Source organism: Carlito syrichta, unplaced genomic scaffold (genome assembly GCF_000164805.1).
Source record: "Carlito syrichta isolate Samal-C Ts95f unplaced genomic scaffold, Tarsius_syrichta-2.0.1 Scaffold116466, whole genome shotgun sequence".
Lineage (NCBI taxonomy): Eukaryota > Metazoa > Chordata > Mammalia > Primates > Tarsiidae > Carlito > Carlito syrichta.
The window spans coordinates 248,524-255,460 of record NW_007060562.1 but is presented as its reverse complement, the minus strand read 5'-3'; the positions used below and the strand labels follow the sequence as shown (position 1 = coordinate 255,460).

Sequence of the window (6,937 nt, the reverse complement as noted above, 5' to 3'; positions counted from 1 at the left end):
CACCCAGGACAGACTCACTGACTCTCTCCTGAAGAGCGAACCTGGCCCCCACTCTGAGTTCCTGCAGTCCAGCCTGCTTGCACTGGGGGAGTCTGCCTGGGGAGGCATTGTGGTGGCCTGAGTGGTGGCCTGTATGGTAGTCTGCATGGTGGCCTGCATGGTGGCCTGTGTGGTGGCCTGTGAGGTACCATGCGTGATGGCCTGTGTGGTGGCCTACATTGTGGTCTGTGTGATGGTCTGCATGGCAACCTTTGTGGTGTCCTACTTTGTGGACTGTGTGGTGGCCTGTGTGATGGCCTACATCATGGTCTATGTGGTGGTGTCTGGTGATTGATGTGATGGCCTACATGATGTTTGGGTCATGACCACTGTGGTGGTCTGCATGGTGACCTGCATGGTGGCCTGTGTGGTGGCCAATGTGATGACCTGCATGTCAGCTTGAATGCCTGGTGACAGTGGCTGGGAGGTGCTGAGAGAAGTTTCCATCTAATAGCACAGGATGCCGGCAGGCAGCCACAGCTCCATGCCACCTCCCAGAGAGTGACTTGCCTTTCCGTTTGGGCTGGTGTGCTCTGCCCTGCCAGGTCTCTTTGTGAATCATAGATGGAGAGGTGTTTATCTGCTTCTCTTAAGAGAGATCATTGAGGTCGGGCCTGTGACCAACCGCAACACGAGAAAGAGGGGGTGGGGCTCCAACCGGTCACGTGCCCCCTCACCTCCCTGGCACATGCCCACTCTCCGCTAGCCCACAGCCCAGTTCCTCCTCCTCCTCTTCTCTCCATTGTAGTTGGACTCAGCAACCCCGTGCGCATGGCGTGGCTTTTGTGGGGAGACTCCAGCAGGCTGTGACAGGAGGGCGGCGGCGGTGGCTACAGTCGGGAAGGGGGAGGCCGATAAGATATAGCTGAAGTATTGATAACACCAAGGAAATCTGTGGCGATTTGAAAAGATAAGCAAAAGTTTGATTTCCAGACACTACAGAAAAAGAAATAAAAATGCGTCTGATGCGAATTTTTGTGAATGATGATCGCCATGTGATGGCAAAACATTCTTCTGTGTATCCAACACAAGAGGAACTGGAGGCAGGGCAGAACATGGTGTCCCACACCAGCGGCACTCAAAGCTGTGTCTGACTGGATAGCCGAGCTGGAGAAAGGTTAGGGTTAGGGTTAAGGTTAGGGTTAGGGTTAGGGTTAGGGTTAGGGTTAGGGTTCAATAACATGGATGTGCCCCCGGAGGACAAGGGTAAAGATGGGTCTGGCTAACAAAAGATGGAACATGTGACAAGAATCCTGTGGAGTGTGATGCGAGTGGTTCTTGTGGCAAAGGGTCTCCTGCTCAAGGATGACTTGAATCTGAAGTTGGTGCTGCTGTGTAAGGATAAGCCCATGACCGCCCTCCTGGGCAAGGTGACTGACAGCCTGCCCATCCAACTTGCTGCAATAACAGAAGACAAGTATGAAATACTGCAATCTGTTGATGATGCTGCAGTTGTGATAAAATGCACAAAAGAGCTGCCATTGTTCCTGACCATCCACCTGACATCTTCCATTATCAGTGAAGAAATGGAGAAAGTTTCAGCTCTAGAAACGCTATCAATCAACGTCCCCCCATGTGTTCTGGACAGGCAGAAATGCCTTACTGCCTTGGCATCCCTCCACCATGCCAAGCGGTTCCAAGCCAGAGCCAATGGGCTCAAGTTGTATGTCATTGTCATCCATATCCTGAGGGACCTATGCACCCGAGTCCCCACCTGGTGTACCCTCCGAGGCTGTTTCCTCGATTTCTTGTGTGGTAAGTCCTTCGGCACAGCCAACAGACCCATGGGCGCCAGCGAGGCCCTGCGCAGAGTGCTAGAGTGGCTGGTGTCAGGTATTGTAATGCCAGATGGTTCTGGCATTTATGACCCTTGTGAAAAAGAAGCCACTGATGCTACTGGGCATCTAGACAAACAGCAACGGGAAGATATCGCACAAAGTGTGCAGTACGTGCTGCAGCTTGTTTCATTTGGCCAGCTACATAAAGTCCTGGGCATCGACCTCTGCCTTCTTAGATGCCCAAGAAACCAAAGATTGAGAATCCCATCGACTACACCATTCAAATTCACTCCAGCACCATCTATGCTATCACATCCACGAAGTGCCCTATGGAGGAGGATGGGGAGGTGAAGTCTCCTTGCAAAGAGAAGAAGAAGATTCAGAAGAAAGAGGAGAAGGTAGAGCCTCCCCAAGCCATGAACACCTTGATGCGATTGAACCAGCTAAAGACAGGGCTGCAGTACAAACTGGTGTCCCAGACTAGGCCTGTCCATGCCTCCGTCTTCCTCATGTCTGTGGAGGTTGATGGCAGTTCGTTCAAGACGTCTGAGCTGTCCAGAAAGACTGCCAAGCTGCATGTGGCTGTTAAGGTGTTACAGGACATGGGCTTGCTGACAGGCGCCTAAGGCAGGGACTCCAGCAAGGGGGAGGACTCAGCAGAGGAGACTGAGGCAAAGCCGGCAGCAGTTGCCCCTTCCTCCCCAGTGGAAGCTGTATCAACCCCCAGTGCTGCCTTCCTCTCAGCTGCCACTACTGAGCAGGGGCCGATCCTGACAAAGCATGGCAAGAACCCTGCCACGGAGCTGAATGAGAAGAGGCACGGCCTCAAGTATGAGCTCATCTCTGAGACCGGCGGCAGCCACAACAAACGCTTCGTCACAGAGTTTGAGGTGGATGGATAGCAGTTCCAAGGTGCTGGTTCCAACAAGAAGTTGGCAAAGGCATACACTGCCCTCACAGCCCTAGAGAAACTCTCCCCGATGCCCCTCTCGCCCTTGATGCTATCAAGAAGAGGTGGCCCAAGTTTGCCACCAAGTCACATAACCCTGGCTTTGGCATGGGAGGCCCCAAGCACAACGAAGTGCTCCCAACCCCCAACCTTCGAGGGCAGGGAAGAGGCAGCTTCCATAGGCAAGTGCGGGGACGAGGATTTGGTGGCGCCAACCACAGAGGCTACATGAATGCCGGCGCTGGTATGGAAGCCACGGATACGGAGGCAACTCGGCGACAGCATGCTACAGTGACTTTTCCACAGACTGCTGCGGCTATCATGATGTTAGGTCTTCCTAGAGGGTCTAAAAGTATTGCACACAAAATCAACTTTTTACTCCAACTTTCTCCAATTCTAAAGCCCCAAGTGTCCATGCTGTATCTCTCTGCTTCACTGGGTTTCTCAACTGTGGCTTTCCACTGCAGCTTATCTGAAACTCTTAGCCAGCAGAACTTAAGACAATAGCAGTTTTTATTGTGATTTGCCTTTGAGCTTGGTCAGATTGAAGTTCACAATAAGTGAAAAACAGTTTTTCCAGAGAATGTATTTTTGTGCAGAATTGCACAGAATTCTAGAGCCAGCATTATCCAGCATCAAGGCAAAAGCCCACCTTTGCTTTTTATGGAAAACATTTGCCTTATTTAAAGAGACAGACAATGATGCATTTTAATCTACCTTTGTCTTAATTTACAGCAAGTTTTGTATGCATTTTTAACCTTTTAACAAATTCCCAAAATGGGTTAATGCCTTTGGCAGTCATGAAAACAATTTCACCACACCTGACTCCAGAGCAACTGGCTTATTTTTCTTCTGAGCATGTTAAATGTTGGGACACGTGGGAAATTGCGTGCTGCGTTGAGTGAACTTCTCCCGCCTTATGCAAATGCTCTGGTGGGTTCTTGTTTGGGCATGCGATATCTTGTGCTGGTTTAGCTAGAGAGTGAACTCTCAAAGGTATCAAAACTGTGCTTCCATAATCAGTGCAAAAAAAACAGGCTTCAAGGGGTGGGTGACATGAAATTTTGCAAGTCCTAATTCAACTGCAAAGGTGTGGGATTTGGGGTACTTTTTTTTAAATGGAGCTTTAAAAATAATCAAGGAGAAAGAACGAGGTGTGTTCCCTGCTTCTCTAGTGAAGAATCAGCTTTGGCTCTGCCAGGCCGTACTGCTGGGCATGCCGCCACCACAGACTCCAGAGGCCTGGGAGCCTCTCCTGTGAGCACAGGCATGCAGAGTCGCTCTGACCATCCACCAAAGCCCCTCTTTCCTAGTGGATGCCCTCCTTGGAAATGATGGTCTCTGACCAACTGTTCTTTTTGCAAGATTTTGCGTTTATCCAGAAAAATTGGTTAAAATGGTCACTACAGAGTTTGTTCCCAGAGGTTTGAAACATTCAGTAAAACTTTTTAAAAACTTTGCATGGTGTATTTTTTTTAGAAAGTTATTAAGAAAGTTTTGTCTTTTTATACCAGGAAATAGTTCTCTTGAATGACATTGAAAACCCCCTTCCCTTTTATTTTTTTAAAAAATCAATACATGTGAAAGTAACAAGGAAAAAAAAAGAGATTATTTTGTTGGTGCCTTATGCTGTGGTGGTGCTGGGTGGGACTGCACAAGACTGGTTGTGTGTGACAGTCCGGTTCATTTGCAGGAATGAAGTGTGGCATCTGCAGACATGGCAATGTGAGGCTCATTTGTTTGGGTCCCTGAGGACATCTCCAGAGCACTGCTGAGTGCCTGTGGGGAGCCTCCCTCCTGACCTGTGGTTTGAGTGAAAGTGGGGCCAATCTGTGTCTCCCAGCTGGGCAGGCTGCCAAGAATGTGTCAAATGGCTTTCACTGAGTCTCTGTTCAGCAGCTTGACAGTCTCACAAATCTGATCTCATCAGCTCTCAGAGTGTAAATCTGTCACTCAGCCTCCAATCCACACTTGCCATGCTCAGGAGGTCCAGATGTATAGACAAGGAGGTAACTGAGAAAAACCACAATGAGAAAGGTATTCCTTGGGCTAACCAGATCACTCACCTGGGCATCTTGAGCAAACATGATTTCTGGAGACAAACGGGGACCAGAATGTAAAGCCTGCCCCAGTGGCCTGAGATCTAAAGGAAGAATTGCCAAGAGATGGCAATAGCCGCATCCTCCCACACGGACCCTGAACCTCTCAAAGGGGACATCTTAAACATTGTTTCAGTGACATTTGATTTGATCTTTACATATTTTCACTGGCTCATCTTTCCCTGTCTTTACTGACTGGCACATTTTTTTTAAACCTACATTAGTATCTTACGTCAAATTCTGCCCTGACTTGGGCCAGTCTCTCCCATCATCTTTTTGGTGATGTTGCTTACGTCTTTCCCAAATGATTCATGTCCTGTGGGTTTTATTCATTGACTCTCAGAGGGAGTGCTTACTTCTCTTACCTGCAACTTGTTGGAAGCTGCATCAGGGTTGCCCATGAGACATTCGCCTGTCTGGCAGCACCTGAGGTTGGCATTGCTTTTCCTTCCGTGCTAACCATTTCTCAAGCCTTCCACATCTGTCTCCAGGAACATCCACAGGATATCTGTCTCCCACTTGCCCAGGCACCAGCCTCCCCTCCACTTGGGACTGTGTTCCGACGTTCACCTCAGCCAAGTAGCGTTGATGAGGGAGGTTTTGTAGAGCCTGAGACTTGAGCCCTGCATACTCAGGACAGCTGAGCAGGGCCCTGATGACACCACCGGTCACAAGCACCACCACCCACAAGACAGTAATTATTAAGCAGCTACTTCATTTCAGGCACAGTATTAGATAGTTCCCAGGCATCATTTAACTTAAGTCTTTCAACAGTCCCATGGAAGGAACAGGTCCCCATAGTACCCCCCATACTCTCCAAATTGGAAGCCTCAGGGGGACCAACCCACTCACCCAGTTCCAGCAGCATATCCCATGACAAAGTCCTGACATGGGTGGTTGTGTGCAGGGCAGGACTATTCCCCACTTGGGGGAGACACCCTCATGTGAAACCTTTCTATTGATCTGAAGGCTCTTGCTGTTGCCTTGGCTAAATCGAGTCACAGTGGGTTCCCTTTTCTCTCACCACTGGCAGGAAAAGCCAAGTCTTCAGACATCTCCAAAGCCCAAAGCAAACAAGTGAGTAACTCATGTCAAATATCAGAGAATATGAAGTCTGCAGGGCAGATTAGACATAGACTTCCCCTCAGGGCCTTTGTGCTTCAATAGTATTGGGGAGGGCATGAAGGCCGGGAGTGAGTTAGTGATGTTGACACTTGTGGAAGGTCATTTCTGTGAGTCGGTCTTGAGCCAGGGTCCCACTGTCTGGTCCCGTCACTGTGGAAACAGCACAGAGTGTAGACTGACCTCCTCATGGCATGGGGCCAGGGGATGTCTCTCCTTTATGTTATCCTGGGACTTCAAAGGTCTCAGACCAGTGAGAAATGGGCGGATGATGTGGGTGTGGAACAGAAACACGGACCTGACACCACCAGAATGTACAAGATGCAGTCCAAGAAGCAACCTACACCAGAAAAAGGTGCAACTTAGACTTGGCCCTTCCAGGTCTCTTGGCTTGTTTCTTCAACTCCCAGAATCAGAGGGAGCCTGGCAGAGCATCAAGCCCACCTACATGGTTGTGATGAAGCCACAGAAGCCCCGTGTGGTTGTCACAGGCAGAAGGGGCTCACTTTCCATACACTGGAGGCCAGTACTATGACTAAGAAAAGCTTTTCATGGCAAGTTGACTAACACAGAGACAAAGGCGCAGCTCGAATCTGTCTGCCTGTGCTGGTTTTCACGCAGTGGTTTTATTACAGAAAATTTAGTGGGTGGATTCCAAGATAGGTGGTTGATGGGAGGAAAGGGTAGGTCCAGAGGGTCCCAGACACGTACTTATCTCTTCATTCTTACTCATGGGTGTAAATTATAGGGGAGTTAGCGTGAAACGTGCGGTGGAAATTCTGGCTTTGACATCACAAGCTCATTCTATGGGCAAGCTCCAGTTGGCCATTTTGACTCCGGCCAAGTTCAGTCAGCTTCATTCTAAGCAAAGGGAGTTTAGCATTTTGGGGAGATGTGTCTTTTCTTATCTGCCATTGCTGATTTCTTTTTCTTTTTCTTTTTAATTTTTA

At 49.1% G+C, this 6,937-nt stretch overlaps 1 pseudogene; it reads left to right on the top strand.

The window, feature by feature from the left end:
• The first annotated feature begins 822 nt into the window (after window positions 1-822).
• On the top strand, window positions 823-3,107 carry LOC103276943 (annotated as a pseudogene).
• The last annotated feature ends 3,830 nt before the right edge of the window (window positions 3,108-6,937 follow it).